Here is a 19963-nt window from a genome sequence, read left to right on the forward strand (position 1 = left end):
GGCAGAATCCTTAAGCCTAGTACTTTGGGTTATAGCGCAGGCAGCCTGTGATTATTCTTGATTTGGGAGATAGGAGGCCTAGGTTCTAGCCTGACCCTTTTCATTCTTGGGCTTAGGCCTGTGGACAAGTCGTTAGATCCAACTGAGTCTCCCTTTAGACGTCTAGAAATTGAAGGATTGGATGAGTGTTATTTAAGGAATCTCTGGTTCAAAATTTCGATTATATTTGCTTTCCAGAGAGAGAACTGCAAGTGTGGCTTGCCTCTCTAGAGAACCAAGCTAGAGGCACGGCAAATATATTCAAGACATGGAACTCTGAAAAATTAATAGGTAGCTACTTTGTGTTTAACCTTGAGATTCTAACTGTTGAAACATTCACATATAAGCTGAGACAAAGAGCATTTAAACTAGAGTGATCGCAGCCACGTGAGTGCAGGAAATACACTTTAGAATGTAGTAGCAGTGTCAAATATAAACGTGCTTCTACGTGATAATGCTTTGGTTTATCTAATTAGCTTAAGCAGGTATGTGAGCATCCTTTTGCTGGTGTAATTGTGTAAATGCTTCTGATAGGAAAAGTTCAGAGTAACCATTATAAATGTAATTAAAATGAACTACAGGGTCTAGCATTGTAGGTGTTCAAGAAATAAATATTACATAAATATTTAATGCATAAATAAGTAAGAACTTTCTTGAAAAGTAAGGAGGAAAATTCCTTACACAGTAAAACTTTCTCCAGATCCTCCTTTCCTTCACACTTGGTCTGTGGAGTTAGTTCTGCTCAGGATAACTCCTCCCTGAACGTGACAGCACCTAAGGTTTGCATCTGCCTCCCTTCATCATACCTTCATCATTATCTCTTTTAGTGTCCTCTCCCTACAAACTGAGAAGCAATTCCAGTGCCCTGGTATGTTTCAAGGTCAATTTCTTTTATTTCTGCCAAAGCTCAATTACAAAATCTTCCTGTTCTTCTCTGTACTTACCTCCTCTATTAATTTCCTATTGCTGCTATAAATAATCACCACAAATTCAGTGGCTTAAAGCAACACAAATTTCCGTGTTAAAGCACTGGAGACCAGAAGTGAAAATGTGTCTTCCTTGGCTAAGGTCAAGGTGTTGGCAGTGTCAGTTCCTTCTGAGGCTGTGAGGAGAAAATATATTTCTTTAGCTTCAGCATCTAGGGGCTGGCTATTTTTCTTGTTTTGTGGCCCCTTCCTCCAACTCCAAAGCAAATCACTCCAATCTCTGTTCATAAAATGTCAGGTGATTGCATTTAGGGCTCAGCCAGATAATCCAGGCTATTTCACCATTCAAAATCTTTAACTCCATTACATTGTCCAAGTCCATTTTTGCCATATAAGGTAACAGTCACAGGTTCCAAGGATTAGGAAGTGGATATCTTTGGGATCTGTTATTTAGCCTGCTATATCTACCTTCTTTTTGTTGCTGCATAAATTATCACAAAGTTAGCAGCTTAAAACAACAACCATTAGTTCACTTGTGTAGGTCAGAAGTTCAGTAGGACGTGGCTGGGTTCTCTTCTCAGGGTATCATGAGGTTGGAGATCAACGTGTTGCCTACACTGAGTTCTCTGGAGGCTCTGGGGGACATCCTCTTCCAAGCTCTTTCTTGTTGTCAGGCTCCTTGTGGTTGTACGACTGAAGACCCCATTTCCATTCTCCTACAGGCCATCCTCATTGCTTGCCAAGTGGCCCTCCATTTTCAAGCCAGCAACAGCTTATCCAGTCCTCCTGCTTCAAATCTGACTTCCTCTTCTGCTATGAGCCAGAGAAGACTTTTCTGCTTTTAAAGGACTCAGGCAATTCAGTCAGCCCTAACAATCTTTCTACCTTTTAAGGTCAACTGTGCTATATAACATAACCTAATTAAGAGAATTTTAAAAATCTTGATTTTACGTGTCTAGTAAATAAGGTTATATCTTGTAGACACTAGTAAAGGAAGCTCACTTCCATACATTTGTGTTTCTGTGAAGAGCGAAATTAAATTTTGACAATTTAAATTAAAACCTCTTTTTGTAACTTTCCTTTTTTAAGAAAAAATTAACCTCCTTTATAATACTCCTCTTCTGAGGTGGAGATAAGAAATTTTGTCTTGTTATAATGAAAGTATTCCTTCTTCACGTGGCTGCTCCGGATCTTAGCACTTTTCCCTGTGGTAACGAAGAGAGGAGAACTCTTCAGTAATAGAATTGGGCATGCTGGAAAGAAACCTGCTTGGTGTCTGCTTTTGTTGCAGAATGAGACTCTGGAAAGCATGCAGAGTAGTCCTTGGAGGCATTTGGGTGTGACTTTTTTCCCTTTCCATAGGCTAGCTTTCTTCTTACCGAGGAACCTGTTTGTAAGGTGGGATGAGTACCTGCAGGCCTCATGCTGAGGTATTTGAGGGCTACTACTACGAGGATCCTTGAGCAGCTCTTTCCCCATATTCTATATGAAGTGGATTTGGAGGATGATGTTAGATTAGAATTGGCCCCTTCTGTATAGGAAGATGGACTTTGGCACAGAAAGAGATACAAAGAATTCATTATCCTCAGAGAAGTGGCCGTGTACCTCCTGCTAAAAAAGAGTGGCATGGGGGAAGAAACCTCCATCCAAATGTTGGGAGCTCAAAACCCTTGGAGAACAGTCCCTGGAAGGGGAATGAGAGAAGTATGCATCTTCAAGGGGTAATTTTGCAGTCAAAGCAAATAGACTTGTTTTTCCAGATTTTCCTGAACCTTTGCCTGTTTGCAAACTGAAAATTGTTCTCAGGGGAAGGGAACTCTGATGACCTGCATGAAGGCCACAAAAAATCTTGCAAAGTGAAACCAGTAGAATTCTGAAAGGAATGATGTAGCATATTTCAGAGTCACAGGAAAGGTCTGTTTGTTGTTAGCCTTTGTACCTTCTAAGACCTCTGTGTTAGGAGATATATGAAATACAAAATAGCAGCAGGTATGTGCTACCAAATATTTTACAGTGAATGCTTTGGTTAAAGTACAGTCAGTTTCTTTCCATTTTATGGAAAGTACTTAAATCCATGGGATTATACTTGTTTTCTCCCTTGAATTTCTTTCTTAGGAATGTCAGATTATGGGCAATGATGATGGCAGTCTCCCAGGGTACAAGAAAATTCTCCAAAGAGCTTAAGTTAGCTATTGTTTATTTGGGACTTGTTACCCATAAATCCAACATGGCTTGAGTAACTCTGAGAATCATACATACTAGCTACCAACCCTGCCCCTGTGACTTCAGCTTGGTTAGGGCAAAGAAGATTTCCCTGTTTTTATATGTGTAGCAGAAGGAGGAAAAACAAATTTTGAAAGTATCTTTCTTTCAGTGCATTGGACACAATGGTTTGGAATTAGGTGTGATTCAGATCATTTAGTGGTTAGGGCATGGAAATGCAGGTGCCGTGGATGGTATTTGAAGGGAAAACAAAATGGGAGGTCACGGAGGAGGGAGCTAGTCAACTGGGATGTAACAGGAAGGGTCCAGGAGAGTGCAGATCCTGATGAGAACAAAGAGCACGTTCATGATGATAAGTTATTATAATGGTTAAGTAGCTCTTACATAACTAGGCATTGATCTGAGTACTTTATGTGGGTTCATTTAATCTTCACAACAACGCTGTTACATAGGTGCTTCTCTTATCCCCAAATTATAGGTGAGGAAACTGAGGACAGAGGAGACTAGTTAACTTGTTTAAGGCTACACAGCTAGTAAATGACAGAGGTGGGATTTGAGGGCTGTCTTGCTCCCGGGAATGTGCTCTTCACCACTCTGCTGCCAGCAGTAGATAGGAGAAGAGGCAGGCAGTGGGGCAGGTCCAAGGGATGTAGTGTCTGTTAGGTGGTCAAGGAATTAGTGTGGTAGAAGGGAGTTAGAGGAATGAATAAGGGCTGATAAGATTTCTGCTTGCATTGAGCTTCTATGCATTCTAGAGATGGAGACAGACAATAAGAAGGTCATCCAGTAAATAGAAAAGACAGGTTGTTGTGCGGGCTATGAAGGGATGAATAGGGTGATTGGAGAGAGAGATACCAGGCCGTTGGCCCACATGACTTAGGGATGGAGGAGGGGGTGCAGGAAGAGCTCCCTGAGGAGGTGATGTTTGAGCTGAAATCTGCAGCATGGGGAAGGCCCAGCCATGTGAAGCACTGGGGGAAAGGCTCAGCCATGTGAAGCACTGGGAGAAAGGCCCACCCATGTGAAGCACTGGGGGCAAGGCAAAGCCTTGTGAAGCACTGGGGGAAAGGCCCAGCCATGTGAAGCACTGGGGGAAAGGCTGAGCCTTGTGAAGCACTGGGGGAAAGGCCCAGCCATGTGAAGCACGGGAGGAAAGGCTGAGCCTTGTGAAGCACGGGGGGCAAGGCAGAGCCATGTGAAACACTGGAAGAAAGGCCCACCCATGTGAAGCACTGGGGGCAAGGCAGAGCCTTGTGAAGCACTGGGGTGAGGCTCAGCCATGTGAAGCACTGGGGAAAAGGCTCAACCATGTGAAGCACTGGGGGCAAGGCAGAGCCTTGTGAAGCACTGGGGGAAAGGCTCAGCCATGTGAAGCACTGGGGGAAAGGCTCAGCCATGTGAAGCACTGGGAGAAGCTCCCTCCAGGTGGAGACAATAGGGAGTGCCCCAGGAAGGGAAAGGAGGGGAAAACAAGAGCATTTAACTAAAGGTCAAACAATTTTTGTTTTGTATTATAGGCATTGGAATTTATAAAATATTATGTATAGATACTTTTCATATGGGGAGCAGAAGACATTTTGAAAATATTTTCTCTATTTATTGGATGACTTTCTTATTCCCAAGATGAAGACTCAAAGTGAAGACATAATTACCCACTCAGTACTCATTTCCTGTTCCTTTTTTTGCCAAGAGAACCTTTATTTAATTCTGGGTGGCATTGTGATCAGCTCCAGAGAGGTCATGATGGTCTAAGCTAACACATACCAATCCCGGTCCTTTTATTTCCCAGTGTTCCTTGTAGCTAGTGTGGCCATGTTCTGGTCAATGACCCTGAAAATAAGTCCTCTGGGATGGAGGTGGGTTTCTGGGAAAGCATCTATTGTCCTGATGAATCCTGACAAATGGGACTCAGTGCTCTTCTGTTGCTTCCCCTACTTTCTATCTTCAATACAGATGAGATGCCTGAACGTACAGCAGCCATCATGACTCCATGAGGTGACAAGTATGAATGAAATGTTAAGAGAAAGAATCACAGCGATGTTTTTTAATTCACAACAATATTGCACAACTTGACTTTTATGTCTACCCATGCATCATTGCTGTCGAACTAACTCTAATAGCTCTGAATCTTTCAACTGCTTCTTTGTTGTTGAATCTAAGTTCAGTTTTCTGATACTTACAGCTGAATGCAGTGCTAACTGAAGCAAATGCAGAGATACAAGAAGTTATTAGCTTTTTCCTAAATCTTGTGATAGCCTCAGAACTGTTCCTCTATATTTGGTATGGGCCTTTAGTCTGTGTGAAGGCAGTCTCTGAAAAGAAAGTTCTAACTTGTATTAAAAGTTTTTCGCAGTTGAAAGTGATGAGTTGTGGACTTAGAAATGTAATTTTCGAAATAAATGAACTTGTCTTCATGAACTTGCTGCAGCAAGTACCATGGAGTCGTACTTCATGGGCAGTATCATTCTGATGGCTTTATAAAAATGATAGTTTAGTCAGTTCTCTGGTAAACTGCATTGTGTATATTTATGGCTTTATAGGAAATGATAGCAGTACTGGTGGTAATAGCATAAATAGTCTGATTTCTGGAAGATGTGAAGCTCCAATAGACTTTATTGGATTTCTTTGTAATCGTATTATTAAATTTTCTGCTTCTTTTCTAACTTTTTGTGACTAAATTCCAAGCGAGTTGTTTCAAGAAATTTGAGAGTCGGTTCTGTACTATTATGGGAAACAATTGATCCTGGAATCTTGGTTGCTGGATTGGGATTTCCTTTTTTTACAGTCTTGGACTTTGGGTGTTTAACACAGTGCATTGTTTCCACGTTGAAGGCAGGAATTGCTCCACGATGTGTATCACAGAGATAATAAAGGAATAAAATGAAAATAGCCTTCAGAGCCATTAGGAGAAAGGAATACTAAGCCCATAAGGTATCAACTTGTAAAGGGAAAGGGATTTTAGAGATCATAAATAAAACCTTTCTCTTTTCACAGTAATAGGACTTGATACCTAGAACAGTTCCAGTCATTCATTTAATAAAAATATGAGTAGTTTACCCTATGTGCCCTTTTCTTCCTTATTGAAAGATTTTTCCAAAGGAACAAGGGAACATTGTTTGTACAGCCCCAAGGACTTTCAAGAGATGGCTTTAGAGGTCATCTAAATCTGATGATCTCATTTAAAGATAGGAGACTGGCTTCCAGAGAGGAGAAGGGTTATTTCTTGGAGGTAGAACAGGAAGTGGCCCTTGGGCAGGTAGGTGCAGGATCACAAAACCTTCTAGGTGCATTAATATCTTCACTGCCATCTGGGAGGGCTGGCTGAGATTTTGACAGACACTCTTAGGAGGCAGGACATCCAAAGCAGAGCAAGTGGGAAATTTTAGTGGGTTCAGTCTGGGGCGCCATGGAAATAAGACTGTGGAGTAGCACCTTATATCTGTATAGATGAAGAGCAAATTGGTAGTATTTCATAGAGGGTCTTAAGAGAGCCCAGCAGTGGAATGGTATTTTTATCTGGTAGCTTGTAGGGAACTCTTAAAGTAATACTGATGCTGATAAAGATTGTAGCTAGCACTTACATGTCACTTACTGTGTATCTGCACTGTTTTGAGTCCTTCAGATGCACCAACCCACTTAATTCCTACAATGAATCTTTAACATAGGTACTCTCACCTCCATTTTATTGTTGAGGAAACTGAGCAGTTTGGTGACTTGCCCAAAGTAACACACCTAGGAAGTGGCCGAGGTAGAATTTACATCCAGGTGGTCTCGTGCTGGAGTCCTGGCTTTTAACAGTCCGAAGCGTGGGTATAGTGGTGATGGCGATGATTCTCTCAGGAAGATGAACCTCCCGGAGGGTGCAGATGGATTGGAGTGAGGGTAGACAGGCAATTAGCAGATGAATTGAAGGCCTCCTGGAGCTTTCAGAAAAGTCTGGCCTCGGTAGTGACAGTGGAAATGAAAGAGATGAGAACTCAGATGTGAGTAGCCTTGGAAGATGGAGTGCTGACGCCATATCCCCAGAGATGTCTGGGAAGTCACTTGGATGTGCTACTCACTGAATTAGGGAAGTTCAGTATGAAATACGGTGGGAGGATCATGATGTATTTTCACAGAGCTCTGTTTTCTCACTTTGTGATCAGCTAGGACAGTGGTTCTGGGAGTCAGTGAAAAAGCAACGCACCTAAATATGTTCTAGCACACTTCTGTAATATCTGGGTGCTCCAGAGCTCATCAGTCTTAGTGTGGCATTGGGCCCATAGAATTATAGTTACTCATACCAATTTTTAAAGACAGTTTGTGACTGAAGAATGTTAAATCTTAAGGCTTGCCCTCTCCCCAGCATTAAGAATTGGTGGGTGTGAGAGCAGGAGCAGAAGTGTTGAGGATGGTTTTGCATCTTAGTAATGTAAAGTAAAGGAGGCTGTTTCAGCCTCCTTGGCAGTGATTCCTGCCTTCCACTTTCCTGCCTCCCTGAGATTCCGTGGGGAAGCTGATTGTGGTTAGAGATAGAGGAGGCCCTGGGTGTTTTCTTGAGTGTGAATGTGCATCCTGTTGTGGGGTGGAGGCCGCCTCTCGTCAGGGGTCAGGGCTGGGTGACGTTTTCTTCCTGCCTGCCACCTTTCTGAGCAACGTGGTGTGGCCAGACACGTCTTCCCTCACGGCCCCGGCTGAAGGATGGACCAGGAAGGGACAGCAGGTTCTTGTGAGACGTGGGGAAAATATCCTGAAATAGGTGAGAGAACACAGAGATTGTAGTTTGGATTTATGTTTTGTTATTTCTGCAGCCTGAGGCATTTTCTTCTCCCTCTTCCCTACCCTCTGCCTTTACCCTTCCTTTTCTTCCACTCTTTTTTTTTTTCTTCCCATTTTAAAGTTGTTTCTTACTGAGCAGGGTCCGTCAGTGTGGCTGTACCTATTTTTGTCTTCAGTTACTGTTTTCAGGCTTGATCTCTGAGGGAAAGGTGACATTGGTCTGCCTTGGCAAATCACCTGCCACTGATTGCATGTGGAGTCTGTGGAGAGCAGTGTTCTTGGCATGGCTACATGGGGAAGATGAGGACTTGGCTTTCGCTCTCCCCAGGCTGCCTGAAAAACACAGTGGAAGGACAGTATGCATTTGTGGGTTCAGATCCCAGCTCAGTCACCAGCGGATGTTTGTGCATGAGTTCCTGGATCTCTGGTCTGAAAGCGAGGATGATAATATTTACTTCAAAGTTTACTTACTCATATGTAAATGATAGAAAGATAATAATAATAGGGTTGGTTGGGGGAAAAATATTTTGGTTAGTAGTAATATTTTGACAATGCTCTTTAATCATTAGTTAAAAAGGTTTAACAACAATGCAAGTTATTATGGTAGGGTGAGTTATGAGAGTCCCGTATGATGTTATATGTGTTTGTTTTGTAAGTTCACAACTATTATTATACACTTATTGTTTATGTATGTTTATATACGAGTGATATATGTCAATAAATTAATTTTTAAAAAGTTTACGTGCTCATTTACTACATAAATGAAACAGGTCTAGAAGAATAATAGGCACTTCTTTAATTACCGCATTCTCATCCAATTAAACATTTCTGGATTGTATTTTATGATGAATCCAGAAACGCCAAGGCGGCAGTGGTGGTGGTGGTGGTGGTGGTGGTGGTGGGGTATCTGTTGTGTTAAACTATACAGTAACCATGTGAGGTAAATATTATTTTTATTTTTGAGATGAGGGAAATGAAGTTCAGAGAAATTTAAAACAAAATGGCTTTACCATCTGCAAATGTGTGGCCCTCGGCAAGTTATTCATATTTCTGCCTCTACTGGAGAAGTGCTATCCCTCCGGACGTAGGCAAAAGCGTCATAACCAAGGGATTAAGGAATGGCTTCTCTTCAGCTACCTCACAACAGCAACCCAGAGCTTTCCTTGTGGCCTGTCCTCCTAATGGTCTCTGCACCTCTCCTCTGTTCCTTTCATTCTCCACGTCTTTTCTCTCCATTTGACTTTTACCGATGTGTCCAGTATCACTTCCCTAATACCTCCCCATGAAAACCAAATCCCATTCTGGGTTTTTTAAAAAAAAGAGGTATAGCACATCAGCACGCTAACACGTGAATCCATATGCATTTCACCATTTAGTGGTTTAGGAGACATTTGGCAGTTTGCTTAATGATAATGATTTCTGATGCTTTTATCATGTTGACTATTTACCAGACACCGTTGTAAGCCTTTAAACATGAGCCGTTTTAGTCTTAACAACCACCCTGTGAAGAAGAAACTGTTATTTTCCCCACTTTACAGATGTGCTAATAGAGGCAGAGAGATATTGGATGAAGGACAGATAAACTCTCCACATGGGTCTTGGGGGACCCTCCATGTCACCATCCTTTATTCCACTTCCTTGAAGAGGCAATGGAGTGGGATTTTACGTAGTTTGGGTTCTGGGATCAGTAGATGAGAATTTGACCCTGGGCTTTGCTGCTCTTTAGCTGCCTAATGTCATGCAAACATGTTTCTTAATCTTGCTACAGCTAGGTGTCTTCTGTATAAAATGAGGAGAATAATGGTACCTACCTCCTAGGACTTGCGCGAGAAATGAAAGAGATCATGCACTCTTTGTGCTTAACTCAGAGAAATCCCTCAACTAATGTTAGCATCTTAGAATACCCAAGCCCTGTCCCTATGGCTTTGGTTGGAAGCTCAGGGCTAATGGACAAGCCGAAAGAAGTAATATTTTGGAGCAAAGTCCTTTCTGATCAGGAACCTGCTTCTATCACTGTTTCAGTCAAGAATCTGGAATGGAATTCGAGTTGCTTTTTAGATATGCTTTTATTTGCTTTGATTTCCCTCAAAAAAAGAAAACAGCTTAGAGCTTGGAGGAGCATAGAAATGGACATAGGTTCTTATTCTATTGAGTTCAAAAGACTCTGTGCCTCCCCGTGCCCATTTTTAAACTCACAGCAATACTGCACAATGGGACTTTTATGTCTAGCAATGAAGCTATTTAAACAAAATTCCCTTATGAACCAACAATTTTGCATATAAGGTCTGTGTTACGTAGTGATTTTCTCATTATTTCATTTGCTCTCCCTACCAAGGTAGGGTGGGGGAATGAATAATGGGTTTCTTTTTGTTGTTGGTGGTGGGTTTTTTGTTTTTTTTGTTTTTGTTTTTTTCTCTTTATTTTTTTTTAAATGTTACATTAAAAAAATATAAGAGGTCCCCACATACCCCCCACCCCTCTCTCCCCACTCCTCCCACATCAACAACCTCTGTCAACCATCAATGGACATTCATTGCATTTGGTGAATACACTTTGGAGCACTTGCACATGGATAATGGTTTACAATGTAGTTTACACTGTCCCCCAGTCCACCCAGTAGGCCATGGCAGGACATACAGTGTCCAGCATCTGTCCCTGCAGCACCACCCAGGACAACTCCAAGTCCTGAAAATGCCCCCACATCATATCTCTTCTTCCCTCTCCCTACCTTCAGCAGCTACCGTGGCCACATCAAAGCTACAATTTCTTCCATTACTAATCACAATAGTTCCATAGTAGAATATCAGTGAGTTCACTCTAATCCTTACTCTATTCCTCCATCCTGTGGACCCTGGGATGGTCTTGTCCACTCCACCTCTATATCGAGAGGGGGCTTAGAATGGTGGATGCAATTCTCCTACTTGTAGTTGTAAGCACTCTTGGCTCCCTGGTGTGGTGGTTGACCTTCTTCACCTCTCTGTTTGCTAGCTAGGGTATGTCCAATAAACCAGAGGGTAGGAGTGGCAAGTCTGCTGAAGCTCAGGGCCTGGCTGTCACATGGACAGAGAGTCAGGGTCCTGAGTATACACCAACAATAATGGGTTTCTTTAAGAAAAAAAAATAACATTGACGAAACTGAACTAGATGCCTCAGAATCACAAATCAAAAAGCCAAATCCAGTGTGTCCAGTCTTCCCACACTCGTGCTCCTTCAACAAGACCATGTTACCCAATAGTCTTTTTTACTGCCTCTGTTAATAGAGCCTGCCAGGGTTTCCATGCTGTGTAGGAGGCAGTTCCCCTTGAAATGGCTTCCCTTTCTGATAGAGTCATTATCAAATAACCTGTGTAGCTTTATGGGGAAGCTGGAAATCCTTTCTTTAGAAACTCATGCGTTCTAGTTCAGATGAAATGATTTTCCTTGGCCAATTTAGCAAGATCCTCACTCTTTAGTTTCCTTTAATTATCTTGTTTAAAAAAGAGAGAGAGAGAGAGAGAAAGAGAGAGAGAGAGATGTAGACCATCTGCTTTATGAGGCAGTTCATCTCGTATGCGTTCTCTAATATCTCAAGGCCCAGTTAAGCAAATTAAAACTTCATCTCCTTCTTGTTTGGGATCATTCTGTTTGGTGCTTTTGAGTCACAGTCATTGGTATTTCTTGATTATATAATATTTTGGATGTCTTGGAGTATAGATTTTAGGAATAGAAGATGTTATCTTAGTTCCATGAATTGTAGGCACTGTGATCCATTTCCTATATATTGCCAAACTATCACAACAGGGTTCTTTGATTTTTTAATGACTTCCTCTCACCATGAGAAGTCCTATTAACATGCTTTCTCAGTTACCAAGTAAAAGCTGTCAAATATAGCATATAAAGCGGAGTGGTTGCTGTCTTCTTTTCATAAACACTAAACCTAGTCTTCTTTCGGAAAACTCAGTTTTATCACCTGCTTTTATACCAAATCTTCATTTATGGATAGAAGACATATGTGATGGTGGTGGGGAAGACTACTACTCCCTTTTATTTATTTTGTAAAGATATATGGCATGTACTTATCTAGCTTCATGCACAAACTTTTTCTTCAAGTTGAAAATAGCTATTTTGAATATAAAAATACTTCATGCTCATTATTAAAAAATAATGTAGATAAATCAGTGGTGTGTAAAACATAAGACTTTTCTAAAACCTGCCGCCTAGTAACTACTGCTGCTAACATTTTGATGAACTTTTCTATTGGTTTCTTTAGTGACTCTTTATTGAATATTTGTCATGTTCTATGCACTGGAAATATATATATATATATATATATATATATATTTACACTTTTTAAAATTAAACTTAATAGATCACAAAGAAGGTTACATTAAAAAACCTAAGAGATTTGCACTGGAAATATATTGATGAATAAAACAGGAAGATTTTGCCCTCATGGATCTTACCAGTGGGAGAGGGAGAGAGATATTAAATAGGTTGTATAAATTAATCATACACATATATATGTGTATATGAAATTTTATGAAAGTGCAGAACGCCACCAAGCTGAAATCCCATACCAAATTGCTATTTAAAAAAGAAAGGGGGGTATTAGGATCAGAGCAATAGCCTACAGATAATGAAAGCATGGCAAAAAGTCATGCTTAAAAAAAAACAAAAACAAAGCAGATTAAAACTATAATATACATTTTCAAAGCAAGTTAGAATAAATGTTAAAAAGTTATATAAGAAAAGAAAGAACAATATAAATCAGAGTTAGAAAAACTCAAGTGTCAGATCCCAAGAAAGAAAGTTTTTAAAAATTCCTTTTAGAAATAAATTATTATTTAGAAAGAATACAAAAGCAAATGAACACCACAGATATTGCCCTAAGAGAAAGAGAGGGTGAAAAGAAGGAAAACTTTAAATACCAAAAGGGATAAAAAGAAAAAAATCCTGCTGGGGGTGGAGGAGATGTAAAACTATAATATACTTTGAAAGAGCAAATCATGTGTTTTAGGATATTAACCCAGAGCAAGAAATGCCAAGACATATGCTAGTACAGTTACTGAATTTTAAACATCTTGAAGAAAATAATCTTGAGGATTTGGGGATGGTGATGCCCATTGGTTGTTTTTTTAAAGATTTATTCTTTCACACCCCTCCCCCTGCATTGTTTGGGCTTGCTGTCTGCTCTCTGTGTCCATTTGTTCTGTGCTCATCATCTTTTTTTTTTTCTTCCAAGATTTATTTTTTATTTATTTCTCTCCTCTTCCCCTCCCGCCATTGTCTGTTCTCTGTGTTCATCTGCTCTGCTGCGTACTCCTCCATGTCCGCTTGGATTCTTGCCAGTGGCACTGGAAATCTCTTTTTTTTTTTTTTTTTGTATTATCTTGCTGCATTAGCTCTTCATGTGGTGGTATCACACCTGGGCAGGCTGTGCTGTTTTTTGCACGGGGTGGCTCATCAGCACTGCCCGTGGGTCAGCTCACCACACGGGTCAGGAGGCCCTGGGTTTGAACCCTGGACCTCCCATGAAGTAGGTGGATGCTCTGTCAGTTGAGCCAAATCCACTCCCCTCATCTTCTTTTTAAGAAGCACTGGGAACCAAACCTGGGATCTCCCATGTGAGAGGGAGGTGCCCAATTGCTTGAGCCACCTCTGCTCCCGGCTTGTTGTGTCTCTCATTGTGTTTCCTCGTTGCATCATCTCATTGTGTCAGCTGGCTGTCTTGCTTGTCCTCATTAGGAGGCACCAGGAATCAAACTCCAAACCTTCCATGTGGTAGGCGAGCGCCCAACTGCTTGAGCCACAGCCACTTCCCCCCACTGTTTTTAAAGAAATATCCTTGCCCTGAATTAAGCTGGGACTGTGAATTTTATCCACTAGCTAGTGCTAATAATAAACTTAAAGAGTTTAGGTTAATTTAGTAGATACTGATTTCCTTGACCATAACTTCAAAACTTACCTCAGCTTCTTTGAGCTATGTAGAATTTGTACCTAGGCTTCAGAGGAGGGAAAAAATCGCATGGAATACTTCAGCAATCACATTTGGAAAATCACTGACTGTAGTTAAGACATACGGATCCCCAAGGAATAGCAGCAATGACTGGTGGGACAGTTTGACTCTTCAGATTCTGTTTCATCAAAAGATTCGCAACTCTGCCTTTTGTAGAGAAGGCAATTGTCAGACGTTTGGGAAATCAAGAAACAGTTTGGGAAGTTCCTCATTTTCTAAAATGACAGTCTTTAAATGTTTCCAAACCTTGTTGTTGTTACTCCAAGGCATGGACCCAGCTTCTCATACGTTTGGTGGAAGAGAGTTCTGGACTTTTTATACATTTCTTAAGTCTTTTGTACAAGGCATGAAACTCATACTTTTTTCAACAAAATGTTTTCTTCCCTTTATTAGCACTTCTTTTTTTTTTTTAATTTATTTTTATTTATTCCTCTCCCCTTCCCTACCCCCCTTGTTGTTTGTGTCCATTTGCTGTGTGCTCTTCTGTGTCCACTTGTATTCTTGTCAGCGGCACTGGGAATCTGTGTCTCTTTTTGTTGCATCATCTTGCTGCATCAGCTCTCCATGTGTGCGGCGCCACTCCAGGGCAGGCTATGCTTTTTTCACACTAGGCGGCTCTCCTTGCCGGGGTGCATTCCTTGCACACATCAGCACTGTGTGTGGGCCAGCTCATCACATAGGTCAAGGAGGCCTGGATTTTGAACTGTGGACCTCCCATGTGGTAGGCAAACATCCTATCCATTGGGCCAAGTCCGCTTCTCCCAACTCATTATGTAATTTTTAAACGCACAAAAGTGCACATTGTGCAGAGGATGCCTATATACCCATCATACTATATTATCTCTAGTGTTTTTCCCAATCAGTATTATTTAATAGAGATCTTTTGATATAATTAAATACAGAAACACCCTTACTTTTGAATGATATATGGTATTCTATTGTATGGCTGTCTGCTACTTTATTTAATTAGCTTCCTAATGATGAACATTTAGCTTGTTTCTGGTTTGTTTCCATAGAGAAATAGCGCTGCTTATATATCCTTATGATAAATTCCTAATATTTGCTAGATTATTGGATATTCTGATGTGCACAGCATGAGTTGTGTGCTGTGAATGCACAGCAGTAGAGGTTAAAGATGCAATTATTTTGAACAAAACCATGTAACCTCTGTAGGGAATCAATTTCAAAGAAAAAAACTTGATTCCGTACAATGGGATCCTCATATAGCATCAGACCTCCCCTGGAACAATTCAAGTTTAAACCCAATTGCTCTTCTACAGTCTCATACTGGTGTAAGTTTAGTTGTTGTGTCACTTATCTCTTGCAATAGTACTGCATAATGAGCCACTCTAAAAGTCAATGGCTTGACAATAGGCGTTGGTATCTACAGGATGGCTGTTTGAGTCTTGTAGGTTCTGCTAGACTCATGTGGCTGTAGTCAGCTGTAGTGTAATGTGCAACTCTGCTGATCTTGGGAGGGCACTCTTGTATGTTTGATGGTTGACTGTGGTTTATTTTGTAAAAGCTGCTGGTTGCAATATATCAGAAATGGGTTGGCTTTTATAATGGTACGTTATTAGGTTAAAAGTTTACAGTTCTGAGGCTATGAAAATGTCCATATTAAGGCATCATCAGAGATACTGTCTCCCCAAAGGTGAGCTGCAGGCGATCCTGGACTCCTTCCACATGGCAGGGCACATGGAGGCACCCGCTTCTCTTCCTCGTTTCGTAGCTTCAGCTTCTAGCTGTTCCGCTTTGGCTTCCTCACTCCTGAGTTCTATTCCTCGCACCTGCGCTCCTTCTCTCTCTGTCTGTGGTTTTTCTTCTGTGTGTGTCTGTTTTTAGTCCTCTGTTTATAAAGGACTCCTGCCAGAGGACCAGGGTACACCCTGGGTCACACCTTACTGAAGTAATCCAATCAAAGCGGCCGACACCCACAGGAATGGGTTAGGTCAAAAACATGATCTTTTCTAGGATCCACACAAAGCTTCAAACTGTCTCTGCTGGCTTAGGCTGGTTTAAGATGTGAGAGGATTCCAATGTCTTAACCATAGCTCCAGCAGTCTTCCAGCAGTCCAGCCTGCACATGGTCTCATGGCAGTGGCAGGGGGACTGGAAATGGGCACAGGCTTTTCAAGCTTCTGTGCCATCCCCTTTGCTAACATCCCATTAGCCAGAGCAAAGTCTGCGGGAGGAAACTACAAGGTTATGGAGCAGAGGGCAAGGATATATGGAAAAGGCAATGCTTGGAAACCGTGATGCAGTCAGTCCTCCACAGCTATCAAGCAGCATATTTTAAATTGGCACTTCTTAGAAGCATTAAACATTGGTGGTATTTCTAAGCTGCAGATGTAATGCCTTTGAAAACTGAAAAATGGAGACTAAATATGTTTGTGGGAGGTGCAAAAAGCTTTTTGCTTCATTTTAAAATTTTCTTAAGATTTATAAAGGTAACTAAATGGAAATTCTTCATTTAATGTTCTGTCTTTAAAATATTTTTTCCCCCCAGTCATTGGTGTTTTCCCCTGGGATATGTTTCAGGAAACAGGCTTTTCTCAGTCCATGCCTGTTTTTCTTTGTTTGATAGTGTTCTTGGAATTGGTTTTGAAATTGGGCTTTGAGAACACTGAATGGAATAAGATAAAGAGCTAGAATTCCCCATCAAGGACCTTAGTTTTTTTAGCTCGAAAGAGAAATTTAGAGCTAGAATTAGTCCCTCTACTTATATCTGTATATGTCTTTCTCTCTGTATCATATAATGATGACTTTAAGATCTCCCAGGACAGTGATTCAAAAGTAGGTATGCAGCACCCAGATTTGTGGATGGCAAGAAGTTTATTACTGATAATGGTTTATGTCCCAAAGATAAAAAAGAAAATCTAGTTTATTCCTGTGGATGGCAAGAAATTTATTACTGATAATGGTTAATGTCCCAAAGATAAAAAAGAAAATCAAGTTTATGCCCATAGAATGTAATTCTATGTGCCAGTTCTGTATGTCTGCCTTTAAGCTCTTTTCTTCAAAAATGAAAAATTCTGGAACAAATATTTTGCACATATAGTTTTCATTAAATACTTTTCATTATGTGTACAGTGTAATGTCACACACTTGTTAACTGAAATTGTGTGTATTTAAGGGCACTTTAAGGGCTTTTGAGTTTTGCTTCATTTTCTGACTTTGGAACCTAATGTTTGAGTGAGTTAAAATTCCATACCCTTTTACTCACTTGTACACTGCTTTTTCTCTATTGAGCTATACAAAAAGAGCGAATTTGGATTTTACTTGCTGGCAATTGAGAGCCCCCTTTGGTTTTAGTTTACCTGTATATCAGGATGATGGATACAAACTTTGAATAATCCAATAATAAGGCAAAAATTGTCTTGCAGTTAATTAATTCAGACCTCTGTTGTGAACTTCAAGAGGAACATTCAAGAGACACCTAGCAGAGTAGTTGTTAGGTTTTTTTTAAATAATAAAAAAAAAAAGATTTATTTATTTATTCCTCCCCCCCCAGTTGTCTGCTCTCTGTGTCCATTCGCTGTGTGTTCTTCTGTGACTTCTTCTATCCTTATCAGCGGCACCGGGTATCTGTGTTTTTTTTGTGTGTGTCATCTTGTAGTGTCAGCTCTCCGTGTGTGATGCTTTCCTTGGGCAGGCTGCACTTTCTTTTGCACTGGGTGGCTCTCCTTACGGGGCGCACTCCTTGCATGTGGGGCTCCCATACGCGGGGGTCACCCCTACAAGTCATGGCACTCCTTGCACGCATCAGCACTGCGCATGGGCCAGCTCTACACGGGTCAAGGAGGCCTCAGGTTTGAACAGCAGACCTCCCATGTGGTAGGTGGACGCCCTATCCACTGGGCCAAGTCCGCGTCCCAGGTTTTTTTTTAAAAGGTTTATTTTTTACTTATTTCTCTCCCTTTCCCCTCCCCCTAGTTGTCTGCTCTCTGTGTCCATTCACTGTGTGTTCTTCTCTGTCTGCTTGTATTCTTGTCAGCGGCACCGGGAATCTGTCTCTTTTTGTTGCGTCATCTTGCTGCGTCAGCTCTCCATGTGTGCGGTGCCACTTCTGGGCAGAGTGCACTTTTTTTGCGGTAGCTCTCCTTTCGGGGCGCACTCCTTGTATGTGGGGCTCCCCTACACAGGGGATACCCCTGCGTGGCCTGGCACTCCTTGCGCACATCAGCACTGTACGTGGGCCAGCTCATCACACGGGTCAGGAGGCCCTGGGTTTGAACCCTGGACCTCCCATGTGGTAGGCAGATACCCTATCAGTTGAGCCAAATCCCCTTCCCCAGAGTAGTTATAAACATGGTTTTGGGAGGGAAGCAGATGTGTTCTTAGTACCACCTCTACCACTCCCTCCTGTGTATCCTTGGACAGGTTACATTAGGTCCTGTGCCTCAGGTTCTCTGTCTGCAGCTCATAGCAGTGCCTCTTACATAGGGCTGTTGGAAATAAGTGAGATAATGCTGATAAGGTACCCTCTTAGCACAACGCCTGGCACGTAGTAAGTGCTAGAATTGCCATGTATTGTTGGTAATGGAAGGAATCCTGGGCATCTGATGCAGCTTCATTTTATGGATCTGGAAATACAGGTTAAGTTCTTTAGGGAGACGATGTTTAAATCCTAAAGGTAAGATTGAGTCAGTGTATATTTGTAGATGAGTCTAATCCTGAAATGTAATGTCTACTTTAACAGTATTTATTAATTTATATAACCCTGCAAATTTTCAAGAGCAAGTGTAAGCTGTCATAGTTTTACTTTAAGCTTTTTATTTTGAAATAATTTCAAACTTATAGGGCAGTTGTAATAATAGAACAGACCCCATACAGAGAACTTCAATATGCTCCTAACTCCCCATATATCCAGATCCACTAATTTTAACATTTTGCTGCCTTTGCCATGCCATCCTGTCTGTCTATCTCTTTCTCTCTCTCTCGCCACCCCCATCTATCTATCTATTTTTTGACATTTGAGAGCAGGTTGCACGCATCTTACCCTTTTAATTCTTAATACTTCCATGTACATCTCCTATGAACATTTACTTAGGTAATCAACGTAAGTGCAGTTTTCAAGTTCAAGAAATTTAACATTGATAAAAAGCTTACCTTGTACATTCCAGTTTTTTCTTTTCTTTTTTTTCTTGCTTATCTCCTGTTTATTTTCTTTTTTTAAAGTATATTTTTTATTGGAGCATATCATTCATACATGAACAATGTAGTAAAAGTTGTGAACTTAGAAAATAAGTATGCATAATGTCACGCATGGATCCCATACATCACCCCTCCATCAACACCTTGCATTGTTGTGAAACATTTGTTTACAAACTAAACAAGAACATCTTCAAAATATTACTAACTGTAGTTCATATCTTAGCTTTGGTGTATTTTTCCTCCAACCCATACTATTTTTTTAAACAAATCAATTTTATTGATACATATTAATAAAGAATACAGTTTATCCAAAGTATACAATCCATGGTATTTGGTATAATCATACAGTTGTGCATTCATCACTTTAATCATTATTAAAGCAGTTTCATTATTTCAATAATAATAATAATAAACAGACAAACAAGGAAATTCCTCCCTTCTCAATTTCTCTGTTTCCCCTGCTATACATAGCTGCTGTTTCTGGCTATTCTTGCACAATTATTTATTTGTTTATTAATAATTTTATTGAGATATATTCACATACCATATGGTCTATCCAAAGTGTATAATCAATGGCTGTTTTTCCAGCTGTTAAAAAAGACCTTTATTGTAAAATTGTTAAATAAAATACAAAAAGGTTGAAAAAAATTATAAATTTTAAAAGAGAGTGTAAGACCAGGTTAGATGTAATATAATCAGTTATAAGAAATAGATAACATAGCAACAAACATTTATAAGTATAAATAATAATTCTATATGATAGAAATTAGTTATAATTCTAATTTTTTTAATTACAGCTCTAACTATTGGACATAATCTCTAAGAATGAAGTAAATTGTTGGTTTAATTATTTAATTTCCATATA

General features: G+C 40.5%; 1 protein-coding gene across 21 annotated transcripts in view; it reads left to right on the top strand.

Moving 5' to 3' along the window:
• APBB2 (amyloid beta precursor protein binding family B member 2) overlaps window positions 1-19963 on the top strand; it is a 394104-nt gene that overhangs the window by 161057 nt on the left and 213084 nt on the right. The window contains exon 1 of one of the 21 annotated variants that reach the window (XM_058299355.2): window positions 7778-7926. The exons of 17 other annotated variants lie outside the window; for them this stretch is intronic. The gene's annotated coding sequence lies outside the window, so the exon portion shown is untranslated. Of the gene's footprint in view, window positions 1-7777; window positions 7927-19963 lie in introns of those variants that run through there. 3 more of the 21 variants (XM_058299394.2, XM_058299421.2, XM_058299445.2) reach the window with 3 other exon arrangements.

This window comes from Dasypus novemcinctus, chromosome 1 (assembly GCF_030445035.2).
Source record: "Dasypus novemcinctus isolate mDasNov1 chromosome 1, mDasNov1.1.hap2, whole genome shotgun sequence".
Taxonomy (NCBI): domain Eukaryota; kingdom Metazoa; phylum Chordata; class Mammalia; order Cingulata; family Dasypodidae; genus Dasypus; species Dasypus novemcinctus.